This window comes from Rhamphochromis sp. 'chilingali' (assembly GCF_963969265.1).
Source record: "Rhamphochromis sp. 'chilingali' genome assembly, chromosome: 5".
Classification (NCBI taxonomy): domain Eukaryota; kingdom Metazoa; phylum Chordata; class Actinopteri; order Cichliformes; family Cichlidae; genus Rhamphochromis; species Rhamphochromis sp. 'chilingali'.
The window spans coordinates 33,165,494-33,184,107 of NC_137932.1; positions in this window are offsets into that span (position 1 = coordinate 33,165,494).

The window sequence follows — 18,614 nt, forward strand, 5'->3', positions numbered from 1 at the left end:
TGATTATTTATTCACTTGTTCCCATTCCTCTCATCAGCCCTTGTGATTTTATTGACTCTTTCTTTGTCGTTGTTGTGTCATATTCTTGTATTTGCTTTTAATTAAAGCTTCTAATTTGCTGTTTCTTTCATTTGGATTTTTGAGTTCTGGATCGTGCCTTCAACCAAAACTAAAGGTTCACTTTATGTTTTCGTCAGTCTATTTTTTGGTGCCTGCATTTGATTCCTTTCTTTCTGCATATCATGGCACTCTGAAGATAAAGGTTATTTCCAGATCCATACATCCTCCTCTACTTTGAATTGTCCATTGCAGAGTAGCCTAAGCCCAAGCCACCTACAGTGTATTAAAATTAGAACTGACAGCCAAGAGATATCTCTCCAGCATGTTCTGGGTCTACCCTCGGACATACCTGGAATACCTTAGGCATCCTTGTCAGATGCCTAAACCACGTCAACTGGCTCTTTTCAATTGGCCCGTTCATCTGGTTTGGAGGTTACCGCCTTCGAAAGCACCATACAATGGAAGAATGGAAAATGGTTCATTCAGACTCAGTATCTCCAGCCTCTCTGGGAAAGCTGTTGAAGTTCTGCTGGAGGTGGGAGTTTGGGGCCTGTGCCAGGCACTCTCAGTGCACCTTCGCTATACTTTCAGGTGTAGCAGGCCTGTCGAGCATTGTTCCCTCTCACCTGATCAGTTGACAGCGCAAATCATTTCTTCACCTGTGCCCAGATGATACATTCACAAAATCAATCATCAATCTGCAACATAGAGTGTCAGGTTAAGATCAGCCTGTTCCTGCCATTGGTGTCCCTTCAGGTTTTAGTGAAACCCAGTGACTCTGAGAAGGCTGGGTACTCTGAACTGTCACCAAAGGTAAAGGGAGACAACTCTCTTGTGCACTGGTAAAATCCCATTTGTACAGGCATCAAGCTGAGAGCATGCAAGTTTGTGCCCAGGTCTAGAAGACAAAAAAGATAACACTTTATAAAGTTAAGTGTAAAAGTGACAAAAATTTAAGACCTTGACTGATATATTTAAATGCATGCAATATGCCTTTACAAACATTGGAGAGAGAATGGGTTACTCTCAAAAACTCATGGAAGGGCAGTGTTGCAACAAGCCAGCTTGTGAAATGTCTGACCCGGTTACTGCAGAATTCTAAACCTCACCTGGCATTAACATCAGCATAAAAATTGGGTGTTGGGAGCTTCATGATTTGGGTTTCTGTGGTGAAGCAGTACCTGTACAGTAAAGATGTAATATGTGGGTGGCACCGTACTTCTGTCCATAAAGTCTAGCTTTTAGGTGACATTGCCTTCCACTGCACCACCATGCACCCTTAGGATCCAGGAAACAAATGCAATATTAAAAATAGACAAACACCCTGTTTTTGAAACAAAAGACCAGGTGTGATCTTAACTTTCACTTTATTTATTTATTTATTTTTAAATAAAGGCTAGGGCAGTCCAATCAGATTTAGTATGTTTATGATGATCATTAAGGTGATCATTGTTGCAGAAGAAAATGACTCAAGAATGTATGTTTCTGCTGTATAGAAGCCAGGAAGTATTTAATGCCAAGTGTAAAAGTGTGCTTTTTGTTTATATCTAATTGCTTCACTGCAGTAGTATATGCTTAAGTTAACCAGCAGCCTGTTTACTGTTGTAAATGCTTCCTCACTTTCCACTAGCCCCTGCTGGTCTCCCAGGGAGACGCATGGCATATTAGGAATGATGAAGCCATGGCAGATGGGCACACTCACTTTCCGTGCCCACTTGCCTTATTCATCTCACAGGCTGGTGAGGCAAAGAATCATTATCAACTAATTGGCTTCTTCTCCTAGGGTGTACAGCCAGATCTATACTCTGAGAGAGAGTGAAGGAAAACATGGTCAAAGTGAGAGATGGGAAGAGAAGTAGCATGGGATCATGTCGTCTGCCTGTGGTTCAGGTAATCAGTTGGAGCACAGCCCTGTGACCTGCTGTCTGCACACTGCTGAGCCTAGGGAGGCTGTTGTCTTTAGGCTGCCATGCTTCACAAAGCTACTATCCATCTAATGTGACACTGAATTAAATGCCTGTGATTTATTTGAAGGGCTCCATCTTACAACTTCACACTGGGATGTTAAAGGCAGTCATTAATCTTCAGGAATCACTTATCTGAAATGTCTAATTAATAAATGTCAGAATCAATAAAAGGATGAATGCGTCATCAGAGTCACATATGACCACTATAATGGGCTTGGTTCATCATCAACTCTGGCTGTGAGAGTCTGTGGAAATAGTCACCATTATCACTGATGACAGCACCGCCTGTACTAATGGCTACTTCGCTTATCTGGACTGCAGGTGTGCAATTGTTCAGGAAGGGTTCCAGTAACAAACAGTGAAAAGCTAAAACCATTTTGGAACAAAAGCCCAGCTGAGGGACAAATAAGATGAGACAATGTGCTGGTGTGTTTAGAACTGGCTCTGCATCTACCAGCAAATAATGTGCAAGCATAAAAACACAGTAACAGAGGAAAGTCTGCAGAATGTACAATAGTGGGGATAAAAATATGACAAAGGAACACAATAATGAAGAAAAACCCTAAATGCTTTTAAGGCTTCTTAAATGGAAAGTTAACACCAGGTCTGCTTCACCCATAACTGACTCCATTAATTCTCATTGCAGGACTTAAATCCTAAACTACAACACTGCAGAGAGAAATTAAAAGCTAAAGAGGCATGGAATAATGGCTGCTTTGTAAACAGTCTCAACATTCGTGAGGTTACCAAATTCCCGTTTAGGCTCAGGGGTAAGAGTGGTGTTGTGGTTAGATACAAAACTCAATGATCAAGTATGGCCTTTTGGTAGGTGAGAGAAGTAGCTGATTATAACTGAAATTAACTGGACACACTGAATTGGACCTCTCAGCTGTGTTTGTGTTGTTTTGGAATTAGCTGACAAATAGTATGGCCTGCTATGTGGTACAGATTCTCGTCACTTCTGGCTCCAGAAAACGAACACATTAATAGCCAAAAGTCAGTGGGTGTTTTCATGGTGGCTACATCTATGTTTTATAAAGTCAGTGGGAAATGCAAAAATATATTATGCCGCTTCAGCCATATTTAAGTTATCCAAGCTGTTTACTTACAGAGAATGTGTTACTTCATTTGTCTGTAAATTATAATGTGCTGAGTGACATGCTTTCTGGTTTTCAAACTAGAATATTGCTCGTGGCTCGAGCTTGCATTGGGAATTTTTTTGCCAGTAGTCCAGTGAAATACAAGACAGCTAAGAGTTCTAATCTAAAAACCCAAAGTGACCTAAGGGATAGAAGGAATCTTGGCATTCCTCTCACTTTTATACACTGTTCTCCTTGCTCCCGTCATGATTTACAGTGTTTGATTTACATTCTACTTTGTGCCTGTGGAAATTCATTCTCACGTTCTCATTTCTATCCAGCTTCAAGTTCACAAAAGGTAGGATGAGGAAATTTTAATCGGGAAAACAAAATGCTTTCCTTTTTCCACTGGTGTTGGATAGCGTAATTCATGTTGTTTCAATTATGCATCAAGGTGTTTTAATGATTTTGGAACTGGAAAAAGTTTTCCATAAAAAAAGAAGAAGACATAACTAAAAATGATGGTTACACTGAATGCGACAATTACAATATATTATGGTGTATGTGACACATATCCTGAACAAGCATCCCTATGTGACAAATTGGGAGTGAGAATGATGCCACTTTAAACATATCATATAGATATTTTTGTTTCCTTATATATTTTATATTTTGACTTTGCACATTAACATTAATGCTAAATTTAAGCTAGGTTTAAAACATTTCACCATACAACGCCTATTAAAACCACTAACAGTGATTTAATAGTTTTGTTTGAGAAAGGATTAAACTAAAGCAACATGCTCATATGTGATGGTATTGCATTTTTTTCCTTTTTATGTTCGATGGAGCTGAGCTAGCTGTCCCTCCTGGTTGCTTGTGCTAAGCTAGCATAAAAGCTTTAAGAAGGCAAGAAATTTCAAGCTAAAAACTTCTCAGCTCAGTATTTAAAACACACAGATTAAAGGTGCGTTGTAGGTTTCATGTTACTTGAAATACCATCTACCCCAACAACAAGTTTTGTTCAAACGAAGCTTCAGTGTCACACTTGGTTCCATATTGTTGGTCACTAAAAATATGTTGAATGCACATTTTATACATATTTCCAGATAACCTTGTTGCTTTAGTACTGTCACGGTTTGCCGGGGCAAGCCGTGTGGAATATGAAATAGGACCCAAAATGCAGACTGCTTAAGTGGAGGATGAGCTTTATTTACAACCGGATAAGAAAAACAAAAGGGGTGGCGAGAAACAGAACGGTAATAACTCTAAACTGGGAAAACTAAACTAAACACGAAACCAGAACACTAACGAGGGTACCTTGCAGGGAGAATGACCAGGAAGCTGGAGGAATAAACACAGAATGGCGGCGAGGAAAATAACGCAGACGAACCAGCAACTACCATGACAGAAGACACAACTTAAATACACCCAGAGAACACAGGGAGATTACACGCAGGTGGGGAACACAGCTGGGAGTGATTATCATGACGAGACTAGGGAGGCAAACTGAAAACACTCACATAAGACGCAGACCTTCACAATAAAACAGGAAACACATACACGCAATGACATAACACACCAACTTAACACAGACTGGGGGACACAGAACATAGGAACATGAACAAAAGAATACAAACACCCAAGGTAACCAAAACCACAGAATACTAATAGACTAAACATAAACACGGAGTCACAGACTCCGGACCATGACAAGTAATTGATTTTAATCCTAAAACTATGTGCTATCTATTTAGTCCAACAAATCATTCTGTTAATGTTCATGTCCTTATTAATCAAGTCAATCCTAGTGACCTCTAACGAGGTGACTAATGCTCTGCGTTAATGGGCACTTGGGCAATTACTAAAAATTGCTAAAAATACAGCATGTTAGACAAGAACAACTGAGAGGTTTGCTAATAGTGTACCAGAAAGGGAAATACTGTTATTTTCCTCCAGATGTGTGCAAGCTCACTAATACTCGCTGCTCTTACGTAACACTAAAAAAGAAAGTCTCCTGCCAGCAGAGGTATAAGTGGCTTAACCTCGGGACAGGCCAAGTTTAATTTGAGTTTAGAGGTTAAGTGGCTGAAATAGGAGCTTTGTGGTAATCTGTTGAAAGCTTGTTCTTGAAGAGGGAAATGCAAGGTAGCTTTCTCCTCACTCTGATCTATGGCCTAAAAGACTCTGGGAGCCCAGGCACTAGACCACCACTAAAAATCTCTTTCAAAGCAGCCACTGATTGGAGAATCAATCTCTGAAATCATATTTTTGTATCAGGTTCGCACAATCTAATGCAAAGTCTGATTTAGGAATAACGTTATCATTCAATCATTTTAAATGGTGTCTTTGTGTCCTTGTAACATAGAGGCAGATAGCAATGAAAACCACTTCAATTATCATAAAAATGACAAAGATGGAGAATAATTTGCCAAAGTAATACTCCAGCACAAGTGTCAGCAAAAAGTAACAGTAAGCTGTCTACAGGGAGTACCATCTCATCTAAAATCTCTCCTTTAAATGCCTCTATTAGGCCCTGCAGCATCAGAGGTGCAATCTAGACTTTATTTTGATTCTTTTATGGCAAAAGGTCACCGAACGGAGGCCAACAACAATCTTACAGCAATAAGATTGCAAGCATCACTTTCAAAGGTAGAAGCAGAGACATCGTGTCAAACGGGGAGCATCGGCACACCCCGAGCATTCGCCCACCAAGATCATTACCTTAATGTGAATGGACATCTGCTTAACGGGTGGGCTGTTACTACATCTTACTTAATCAGAGTGTTCCTCTGGGAAATCATTCCGAGGAGTTAGAGATGCCATCAAACAGGGGTGTCTCCGCCATCCACGAGGCCACTCTATCATCACAGTAATTAGGATTTCAGTGAAAATGACTCGAGTCTTGACAGCTTTCCTAATATTTCACTTCATGAGTGGAAGCAGATACAGAACTAATATAGAGCCCCTATTAATTTCATTTCACATCAGGCTTTCAGTCGATACTCTTAGCTGCAAGATCCTCAGATAAGAGTATCAATGGGCTGTATTTATATTCAGAGTGATTCAGTGTCAAATTTAAATAAAAGAACAAAATGACACCCAGATATATATAGAAGTTGAGACACTGTCTAAATAATGGAAATAAAAACAGAATTTTCATAATCTAATAAATTGAACTGCACTGAAAATTGAATTGACCAGCTTATAGAATAGAATAGAATAGAATAGAATAGAATTCAACTTTATTGTCATTGCACATGCACAGGTACAGGGCAACGAAATGCAGTTTGCATCCATCCAGAAGTGCTTAGTGATATAGATATATTACAATATATATTAGCAATAATATAGATATGTAAGTATATTACAGAAATGGGTCTATTATGTTATAATGTACACGGTATGAAGTATGTTGTGAATATTCTATAACTATAAGTATGTACAGGCTGTAGTGAGTACAAGCTATGTACAGGATATGGACAGGATATAAATATGAAAAACTATACAGAATATGAAATAAATAACTTTACAGGAATCTGAGATATACAGCTATACAGAAATGGGAACTATGCAAGTTGTAAACAGTTGTAGGGTTAAAAATTATCGTATGTACAGAATGATTGTTTACACAGGGCTATACAGTAGTGCAGTTAAGATAAGTGAGGGTGTGGATAATTTCTACAGAGGCTATATAAAGTGCTAGTTACATTAGTTACATCAAACTACAAAAGCAAAGTCATGTCTTTCTCCAAAACCTCACTGATGTCTTCATTATACTACTGCAGGTCTCTGTGTTTGGGTCTTGAACACTCATGTCCTCATTACTTGTTAATCCAAAATGCCGCTGCATGTCTTTTAGCCAGCATGACCACATCACTCTGGTTTTAGCAGGTTTGCACTGGCTCTTTTTTTAAATTTACTTAAAAGTGGCTATTTTAGCAAACTGCACGACTTTTATAAGTGCAAAAGAGCACTTAGATTATCCAGCCAGATGCTCTTAGTGTTGGTTTCAAGCATAGAGGGGGATCAGGCTTTCACAGTTGCAGCCTAGACATTGGAATAACTGGTTGTTTTGTATTGTACTGCAGTCTATATAGTCTTTTATCTACACAGCGTGAGTCCCATCAGCGTTTTTGCTTTTTGTGGTCTTTTCGTTTGAGGTTGTTTTTGTTCAAATGTATTGTATTTATTTGTTTTTATGTTTAATTTGATTGCATTTATTTTATTGATCTATGATTTTATCCTGTTTGTCTTAAACTAACTCCTGAAGCGCTTTGGTTAACCTTGTTGCTTTTGAATGTGCTGTAGAAATAAAATTACATTTTGCATTTTGTCCATAAGTTTTTCAAATGAAGTCAAAAATGTTTTATGTGTATATTTGAAACCAATAACAGGTTATTCATAACATACCCACATCAGGATAACAACTGTCAAATTACACACTAGATGTTGAAGAGCTTAATAGAACTCTTAGACACGTCTTTGGTGAACTGTAAAGAACAACCATATTGAAAAGCTGCTTTATGGCATTTCCAGGTGCTTTTAAATCCCCAGACAGACTGCAAGTGCTAAATCCATTAGCAGCTGAAGTAAGGCTGGACAGAAAAAAGAAAAGGATATGCCTCTGCATGCAGAATGTCCTAAGGCTTCTTTATCTCTTCTTTATCTACCAGCGAGACAGTCCAGTGAGTAAACCATGTCGATGTTTAATCCGTAAATATTTCAGATGAAATACATACTGCATTGTAGGCACTTTCTAGTATTTAAAGGTAATCTTTAAGTTTGTGAAGCATGAAATGTCCTCATATGTAGAGATGGGTATCGAAAACCGGTTCTTGTTGAGAACCGGTTCCCACTGTTTCAATTCCTTGGAATTGTTTGCCATTTTTGCTAACGATTCCCTTATCGATTCCAGTCGCCCTGAAGGATGTCACCACATTGCGGAGCGTCATTTACACAGCGCGTAAGCGGCTCAAACGCTCAAAAGTTTGGTTATACTTTACGAGAACGGATGACAACAGGGCAACTTGCAATACTTGCAAAGTGGATATTTCATTTAAGGGAGGAAACACTACGAATATGCAAAAGCATTTGCTCACAAAACACGCGATAACCTTAAATGAATGTCGTGTTTTTAATTCCGCTCCGGACTCGTGAATCTCAACCCAGCAGCAGCGGTAACGTTTGCACGTCCTCTCCCGTTAATGCCGCAGGTAAATAATCAACTAACAGTGCATATTATGTTAGCGCGATCTGCCTTATTACAAAACCTGCCATTACTGTGCATTTAGGTGACCATGATGAGAGAGACAGACAGAGTCTGGCTGGCTCAGATGCTGGCAGTTCTCGATGCAGTCTACCGGTAGCGTCTCCTTTCAGGCCAGGATAGACGAATGTCACCGAGCAGTGACTGAGTTTGTGGTAAAAGGCTTGCACCCATTTGCCACAGCAGATGCCCCCGATTTTTGGTAAGTGAATGTGTTTAATTGTAGGCAGGGACATTACTGGATATTCTTGTGTAATTGCTACAGAATAATTTATGTTATACTTTGTTATTGCTACAGAAGAATATTTATTTTATTATTTTACATTTACAATTTTTTTTCCTGGGGACCCTTTGACACCTCATTGAAGAGCCATAGGCTGTGGATCTCTTAAGCTCTCACTGTTGGGTTTGTAAGGCCATGTTACTCCTAAATTTCTATCTTGTTCAAAGAGAAGATATAAAACAAAGTTCTAAGCTAATCGAACTTAGTGTTCTCCTTTTTAAAAAGAATCGATAAGAGAATCGATAAAGAATCGAATCGTTAAACAGAATCGAAAATGGAATCGGAATCGTGAAAATTTTATCAATACCCATCCCTACTCATATGTGTTGTCTTCATGTTATCGCACAGAAGTGTTGAGTCTTTAAGAAGCCTCACTCACATACAGAGGTCATCAGAGCTACCATGCAAGGCAAACTCTCCCCTGATAGCTGCTTAAGGTAGATGAAGTGCCAGAGAGCTGCTCCAGAGGGGAGAAATTAGTGTTTGAAGCATTTTCAATGGACTTGTAGGTGAAGGTTACAGAAATTTTCAGGACGTGGTGGGTAGATATGGTGATAAGTAGAGAAATGCACACAGAAAGATAGTAATGGATTCTGCTAAAAAGTTGCAAATAGCTTGGATAAACACATACTTTAAGAAGAGGGAGGGACAAGGTGATGTACAGGAATGGAGAAAGGTGCACACAGATCATACCGTCTGCATTTTATGCAAAAAAGATGAGAGATCGAACTGGAGGTGTTAAGATTTTCATTGGGTGTGACCAGAATCGACGAGATTAGAGATCAGTACATCAGAGGGACAGCTCAGGTTAAACAGTTTGAGAGGCAAGGCTGAGGAAGAAGAAGAGGGAGAGTGATTATATGGGGAAAACGATGTTGAATATAGAGTTGCCAGGTAGAAGGAACAGAGGAAGAACACAGAGAAGGTTTGTGGATGGAGTGAAGGGGGACAGGCACTGGGGACAAGCCACTGTGTGAAAAACAAACAAACTGTAAAGTGCATTTTACCAGCTGCTTAATTAACAATTTTTTTTTTCATCAAACGTTTTTAGATTTGTCTTAAGACTTGTGTGTGTTTTTATTGTGCTTTTGTTGCTTGTCCATCTACTGCAACAGGAAGAGAGAGTTTCCTGTGGGGATGCATGGACGCCAGAAGAGCAGCACTAAAGTCAAAAAGCACTTTCTAGGAGGTGGACAGAAAGAGAGCTAATCTTTGGGGTAACACTACCCTCTGTTCAGCTGGAAAGTAATGTGCCTTATTCACAAGCTGAATTGAGGACATGCCTGGCATGGAAATTAGGGAAGAAGACACAATCTTTCAGATTTTGTAGGTGGACAGGGAAGAACTTCGACTGAAGCAGCTTCAGTCTTTTTACCCTTTAAATAGGCGTGAAAGACACATCTGTTTCATCTGTTGGGGTCAAGGCTACATTTCCATCTACCCCTTTATCTTATCTTTACTTATGGAGCATTCCTGGGTGGAACTTGCATAAGAGAAGAATTCTAAGGTCAAATTGCATATCAGACCTCATTTGAAACTTAACATCTTCCATTTAATTAAATTATACTCATTTAAGATGTGGTTAAACTCTGACCCTACCCCTGAGTGGTTTGCCAGCAACCTGCTGAATCTCAGGAGGTTAAAATACAGGAAACACTGTCAAACACTGGCGTCAGAGTGCTGCTAAGTTCTGTATACTCGGCCACTGCGTAGCCTGGGAAAATGAAACCACATCTGCCTGTTTGTGGTTTTGTAAGGAGTCACATGTGCTAGTCTGCCTATGCCACATACTACCCTGGAAGTCTTCAAGTGGCAACATCAGCAGTGTTCAACATTTTGTGTGAATACCAAGAAAACATAACGGATAAAGTGACAAACAGACTTCTTCTCTCTGGCCTGTGTTCAGTGACATGGAGCTTTACCAATCTGGTCATACTGACAGCCCCAAAATTGAGATCATCCCATCTAATTGTCTAATTGATTTCTATTCATAGTTCAACAGAAGAAATTTCAGTCACATGTTGCCTTAAATCATATACTAACATGTGGGAGGAAACTTGTATTACCTCTGTAATTACCAAGGAAGTTTTCCTCTACAAACAGAAAAAGTAGGCCTAATCACAGGATGATATCCTCTTTTCCAACCACTGTGTTTGGCTAGTGTTTGTGCCACATACACAGTTGGCGTACAGTTTACAAGTCATCAAACAATTAGACTATGATTGAAAATTCCTTTGGATTCCTAGGCTGAAAAGATATGGCACAAAGAAAGTGGGTCAGAAATACTATTATTAAAAAACATATCATGCCAACACAAAGGCCAAGTGTTGATATTGAGTTCTGTTACCAGAGGAAGCATGCCATAGGAGAGGCATCTCAGCAGTGTGAAGTGTACGAGAAGCTGCGGTAGACATTTCCTGCACACTCAGCACGTTGGATGAACTGCTGTTGCTCCTGCTCTTTGCACATGCAGCCTATTAAACGCTCCCGGTGAATATCTGCTTCACATCAGGATGTGGGGACATAATTACGGTTACCGAGTAAAGGACGGGGGAACAGCAGAGGAGCACAACACTTTGTTTTTTCCACCGCCCCTGTGTGTCAGCATGGAAATGCTTGGTTGCCAGTTCTTCCCACTAAAGCGGGTTTCACTGCATTTGCCCCGAGGAACTCCATCCTGTAACTTTCAGTAATGATGTTTTGTGGGAAATAGGGAACTAATAAATGCTTGTGGGACATTTGAGGCATAGAGCCATAGAATTTACCAGAGTATTGTTTGACTTTAATCTGCAGAAACTGCTCTTATTTGGAAGTATGAATAAATTATACATGATCTAAGTCATATTAGCATGTTAGATTAGTACTTAATTCAGTTTCTACCCGCATGTACTTATTTGTATGAATGTAAAATCAGTAACATGTCTTAGTTCGACTGTAATTCTTAATATTTTGCAACTCTGTAAGTAAGTTACTTCACACCATCATAGTGTTATGTCAATACATAACACTACAAATACACAATATGTTGTTTGCACTGCCACTGCAAAAATACTTTCTTGTTTTTCTGTGGTCTGGCTTCTCTGACTTGCTACGCTGATTTCCTAATGCTAATGCAACTAGCAGTTATGTGTGAGAAATATAAACTATTACTATACGACACCTTTTGTAAACTGAAACATGCTGAAATTAACAGCAACACTTTTCCACATTTAGCTCAAAACCAAACAAAAACATTTTTTCAAGTCGCTTTTTTTTTTTTTTACAAAATTTGGTAAAATATTTACTTATAACTTTTTATATTTAAAACACAATTTTAAATGTTAAATTTAAATGTTAAATATTAAATCTAAATGTTAAATCTAAATGTTACAGAAAACATATATTACCTTTATTGTTATACTGGCGTCTTCAAATATACTACACAAATAGTATTTAACTCACAGCACTGCAATTTAGAATAGTGTTTTTCTAAGTACTTTTACCTTGCTCTTACATAAATAGTGTAAGAACAAAGTAAAAATATATAGGCAAACAGATACGGCATAATCTGAAAATAAATACTTTTCTGTCTTTTCAAAATAACATTTTAATTCATGTGTTCTAAAACACCTCGATTAATCTAAGACAATTCATGCAACAGCATTTTCCTGTTTGAGCTAGCATAAGCAGTTAGCCATTGTGACTGTATAAACCTAGTTAGTCTTTAAATGTAGCCCAATTTTCTCACCTGAGCTTAAGAAAAGTAACAATAAAAAAGCCAAATGAAGTAAAAACACTGTTAGTGGCCTTTATGCAAAGTAAAACTAAATGCTAATTATTCACCAACTGCTGATTTTGTCATGATAAATAAACCACTGGTCAGGCTAATTCTCCAGTTGAGCACCATTAAACCGCTGCAAAAGAAGGTCGAACATAATGATGAAGTTCAAGCAGTGCCAGCCAAACCTCATAGCCGCCAGATATCTGTCCATCTGGCAAGGCTACTGTGTAATTAATGGAGCTCAATGAGAGTTGTGTGTGTTTGTGTGTATGTGTGTTGGGGGGATTGCAAATGCAAATGTAGGCTTTTCACACCTTAAATTCCCTAGTGGGCCAGTGAGATGCAAAATTAAGAAGAAAGTCCCAAAGCAATAAATTACACAATCATTATTCTGATCACAGGGCTAGTAGAAACTGCCAACAGTTTTATCTGTACAGACAAATTATTCACTGAAAGAAACCCAACTAAATCCCTTGTGTTGCTATCCCAGCCAGTGTTTACACATGTAATCAGCTTCACAATTAAAAGTCTGAGCTGTTAATTGCCATTCAGTCCAAAAGCAAACTTTCCTTTTGCTCTTCTGGCCAGTGGACCAGCCTTCTCTCACAGTTGGGAGTGCAACACGTGCTGACCTGTGACATCATAGTCCCACTGTCCCCAATGACCTCTCAAGGGTCAACCTGCATTCATGGCACAATGTGACTGTCAACACTCATTCCCCAGCCTGATGGTAGAAGGACCACATAATCAGCGCCGTTGTCACTGAGAGATGCCATTAAGAATGGCTGGCTGAGCGTCTATAGCCAACACATCACTGAGCACATCGGCGCCTGGCTGCTCTGTGACCTCCTGTGAAAGCCGAGGCCCCGAGAGTGATAAATGTGTTAGCTGTTAGCTCAGCTGCATGCTGGCTCGCTGACTGGGCCCATTTGCAGACTTGTTTCAGTGCACCTTGATATGGCAGCCTGAAAGAAAAAACTTGGCACAAGGCATGTGAATTAGGCATTTAGGTTTTTGCAGATAAAAAGGAGTAAAGCTATTAGCAAAGCGTTTTATTCTGAGGAGTAGACAGAAGTGCACAAACTGACACCTTAAAATAAGCATTACACTTTAAACAGCACAGAAAATGTCTCTCTTCTTGTGAAGGGGGGCCATTCGATGAAAGAATTTAGCCTCCTCTGGTGCACATCCACATATAGTTAATAATGGTGTGTGCTTGGATAGCGAGAGTCCCATTTCTGCATTCTCAAGCATTATATCATGTAAGGGATTGTAATTTATCTACCAACTAGAGTGCAAGCCTTAAGCAAAACGCATCAGTTAGAGCTCAATTAATCAATATGGCTGTGAATGTAATCTGGAACACATTCAAATAAATATGCAAGGCCATATTTTCTCAAACATGGAGAAATAAATATTGTGTAATATGTTGTACTCCCTCCCTTGTTACTCTTTTGACAGAAATGCTGGGAAAAACATGACCAGGGCTGCCAATTTGTCAAAAGCACACTCAACCCAATACTAAACTAATATCAAAAAAGATTTTTTAAATTAGAAACATCATGTGCAGGGTACATTTTCCAAAGATAATCTGTTTTTTAAAGGAGACATGTGACACATTAAAAATAAAGCTTAGGTCCAAAATATTTTCTTGATTAACGTGCAAAAAAGAGATTTCATTTAAATGTTTTTACTTCTTATGTATTTTTATCTTGAAGATATCAAACCGTATGCTTTCTCTGAAATAATTTTAAAAGATGTTACAGACAACGCCCACTTGTCAGCCAATCAACACTTGTCAGATGCATCACTTCGATGCAGTCAGGATTTTGGAAACATGTCTGCAGCGGGTGAAAATTCCTCTCTCCGTACGCAGACGGACACATTTCCGGGACCATAAATTCCGCTTCAGGTGTGCAGAGCCGACACAGTGAGCGACAAAGAGGAACCATTGCAAACAGTGATGCATTTAGGCAAAGAATATCCAGGTATAGTGGTGAAAATTGCCTTTTAGTCATTATTCAAGTTGCCTCTTCAGCATTAGTTAATATAAAAATGCTGGGTTTTTTTTTTACATCAACTAATGTTTTATTGGTCATCACAGTTGTTACTTTAGCAAACTGGCTACCTATATACAGACATTTAAATGTAGTCAGGCATCAAAATGTGCTAAATAAATTATTTTGGGGGAAAATAATTCAAACATGAAGCATGAAATTGTCTGAATATAATAACCTTTTTGTTTTAAAAGTAAAGTCAGTTTATTTAAAAGTTATTGAAAACAACAGAAGGATCCTTTAAAGGGAAAAACCTTAAAAAACCTCAAAAAAAACCCAAAAGAACTCTTTGGTGTTCTTCTGGACAAGCTGGAAGAGGTGGCTGGGGAGTGGGAGATCTGGGCTTCTCTGCTTATGCTGCTGCCCCAGCGACCCAGCCCTGGATAAGCGGAAGAAGATGGATGGGTGGATTTTCAAAGCACCTTCAAAAGGTGTGTTTGTTGTGTTAACTAATTAAGAGTGGAAAGAAAACGTCACAGTCATGAAGTGCTCATTAAAATGTATTTAAATTAAGCATACTGATGATGCACCTGCATCATAAGTCATGACACACTGCTCCCCCTACATAAGCTGCCTTTAAAAGTATAAAGTAGCAGTATTAGTGCTACTGGCCCTGTATTTACTTGACATTGTATCAATAGCATATTCTGGACTATTACACTGCTAGCGATAGCCAGCAACCAGTCTCCAGCTGGTTGTTGAATAAGCATTTTTCCCTAGTATGGGGGTTGTGTGATTGAAGTCTTAGTGAGCTGAGCAATTTAAGAGTCCTAATTTTGTGTTTTGTGGTGCAGGTGCAGAAAAGATACAACAAGTGCCTGTTAGGTTGGACCCTGTGCTGTGCTGTGTTTTCTCTGGTTTACTGTAGGGTCTTTAAATTACAGTATAAAGCTCCTTACTGCAAATGTAAATAAAACTGAATTGAATTGAATTGCTCCCAGCACAGTTCCACTGTACCATTCATGCATACTACAAGTCTCTGAAACTGGAGAGATCTGATAATCGTAAGGATCCTAGCTGATAATTTTCATACTTACTTATTATATTCCTCTAGATAATTAAACGACTCTTTACTGTGAGTGGACAAGTGGACTCAGGTCACCAGCAAATCACTTAAGGGTAGAATTAGGAATGGGTTACATTTCGGTCACAAGCATTTTAGAAGAGGTTTAAACGTTGAATGTAGATAAAACATACTAATTCAGATGTAGCTCTACATTTGTGACCATGTAACATTCATTTATAATCTGTTCTGAAAGTAAGTGTAGCGCTGGGTGAAGGAAGTGCTTTCACTGCATTTAAATTCTGTTTTTTTGTACAAACGAACCAGCAGTCCAGTCTCCTAAGGACAACTTTCAATAACATAACTAGTCAGCTCTCAGCTCTCCTTCCTTTTTGGCTATATATAGTCACATACAAACAGACAAACACAAGCACTCATTTCTGCTTTCTGCACATCACTAAGGAAAAGGTCAACTCAAACTCTGTTCCGTCAAGCTGACTATTCGAACCCATTTAGCTGGTTGGTAGGATAAAGAACAGCAATTAGACTGCTGGGGCAGGCCAGGCTGTTCTCCAGCTGTGTGCAGTGTAATGAGCAGAAATTACTCTGCATGACAAGTTAACATAAAGTGCCTTGTCACTTCTCTTCTGTCAGAGTTGGAGTCTTGGATTGGAGTTTCATTGTTATTTAGCAAATTCCATACTTTTCTATCGTAGTGAACAAACCCTGCCTAATACCCCTTGGCAACCATCTGTTTAACCAAGATTTGATGCAGTTTAAGAATTCCTGCTAAAATATGAACAGTTTCAATGATTAAAAGCACGTGCTATTTTTCCATTCTGGATTAGTGTTACAGTGTGTTAGATAAACGTGCTAAGAAAACACTGTATGAATGTGCACGAGTGGTTGGGTATTCAGTCTTGCTGTCTTGTTTTGGGTTTTTTTGTTTTTTGGGGATCAAAATCAAAATCTACAGACTCAAAAATGATCAGTTTGAGGATTCATGAATGGGTCTTCACTGGTCTATGAGTAACATTATGGGCGGTAACATTAGCTTACTGTCATTCCCACCTGTAGTGGCTCCAGCCCCATCCAGTAGGACCCACATAACTGTTTTAAAATCTCTTCTTAATATTTATTTATACCTTTATTCTCCCTAAGACTCAATTATATATCTTTAACCCATACACACATCCCTTAATATATTTCCAGGATCCTTTAATTCACTTCTTTTTCTCACTTCTCCTTTTCTTTGGTTTTCTGAGAAAGGAAAAGTCTGCTCAAAGGTGCTTTGAAGTAAGCAATTCCCTTTTTGGAAACTATTTTGAATACACTTAGAAACACAATGATTTATTTCAAGTACTACTTGTTGCCAAATTGTACAACTAGATATAACTTCAAACGTCATACAGCTTTAAGGTATTTTAATCAATGTATTTTGTTGTTAGTATACACTTCGTACTCGGAGTCAGCGCACATTTCCTACACTGTGTTCAAACACTGCAGCAGAGCATGAGCACTCAGTGCTGACATGCACTGTTTGCTGAACCTGGTACTCCAGCCAAAGATGCCATCACTTAGTTTATCTGCTATATAGAGTTCCATACACACAGCATGAAACTCTATACAGCATAAACTCAACTTAGCACCAGCAGTTATGGTTTTGTCAGCTGATTGCAACATCCCTCCTTCGTCAAATCGCTGCGTTGCTGCGCTTCAGGGGCATCGGGGAGCTGTTATGCACAAACACAATTTCCCTCATTGGTAGCACGTCCTGCATCACTGATGGTGTAAATACTTTCATCTTCGCTGTCATGGATGAGGAAGGGAAAAATTTAAACCACCGAGCAAAAGAGAAATGGTTTGCTGAGTGAAGCAACAATGGACCCATGAAGAAGTGAAAGTGATACCGTCACAGTTTACATGAAACTGGCGTCTGTTTCAGTCACCCACAACTTCTGCTCTGTTAATGTCAGACTGTTTTTAACCCCTTAATACATAAGCATTCCTTGTTTATTTTCTTTAATCTTTGTCTTTATTACAGTATTTATTTAGGATTTTGTATTTATTAAGTTTGTGTCGCTTTTATTGGCCAGAACATTAACTATTCCAAGAGGCCTGATATTTGTCGCTGATGCAGTGGTTTCTGATAAAACAGTGTGAAAACGTCATATTTGGATTTGTCTGATTAACAGTATACTGCTTAGAACACAGACCAATAGTTTTGTATGTAGTGTAGTGCTGGCCTTGTTTTTCCTACTCCTCCTCCCTTGGCTCATGTGTGCATGTGTATCCCTGGAGGAACACTTTCTGGTTCCCTCTAGATCCCACGCTAGCACACCCAAAACTCGTCACCATTGTGACCTCCTGTGTGTGCCAGCCAGTGTACACACACACAGGCTCTATTAGTCTGGGGCAGGTTGTTCTGGTAACGCAGCTCAAAGAGCAGCAGCAGCTTCAGTGACAACACCAATGACCTCCAATGGCACGATGAGCAGGATCATCTTCTGTGATGAGAGAAACTTAAAGTGCCGCTAATAAAAGTGGATGTGTGACTTGTGCTACATCTCCTCCTACATGTACTGCTGCCTTTCTAGCAGCGTGGACATCTGTTGCTTCATGGATTGAAGTCCAAGTTCAAAAATGTAGACATTTTACAGGAGATCAATTAGTTTGTGTTAGTTTGACCGGCAGACATGTGTCGATTCAAATCAAAGGGCATGAGACTGGAAGACTTTTTCCACCACAACACACACCAAAGAACCCAACTAAAAGCAGCTGGCTTCCTTTTATACTCTACCTGATGCAGGTGAACATCTGGAATATCCCAAGTCTGGGGTTAGCAAACCAAATGAAAAAATAATCATCCACACAAGCAAAACATCAAACCACAATCCGACACATGATAACATATACACATAACCACTTAATTAGAAACACTTTAACCACACTCCCCTAACCTGGCACATTGCTCCAGGAGCTCACAAGGAGGTGATTGAGCTGCTTTTACTCTTTAGCTTCACATGCACGATAATGATGAAATGTGAACAGCTCTAAAAGCTTCTTGAAACTGACAAAAAACAAGAGGAAAAAAAGAGCCCTGAATTGTGGAAACAAGGTCTGAAAAGTTAACAAT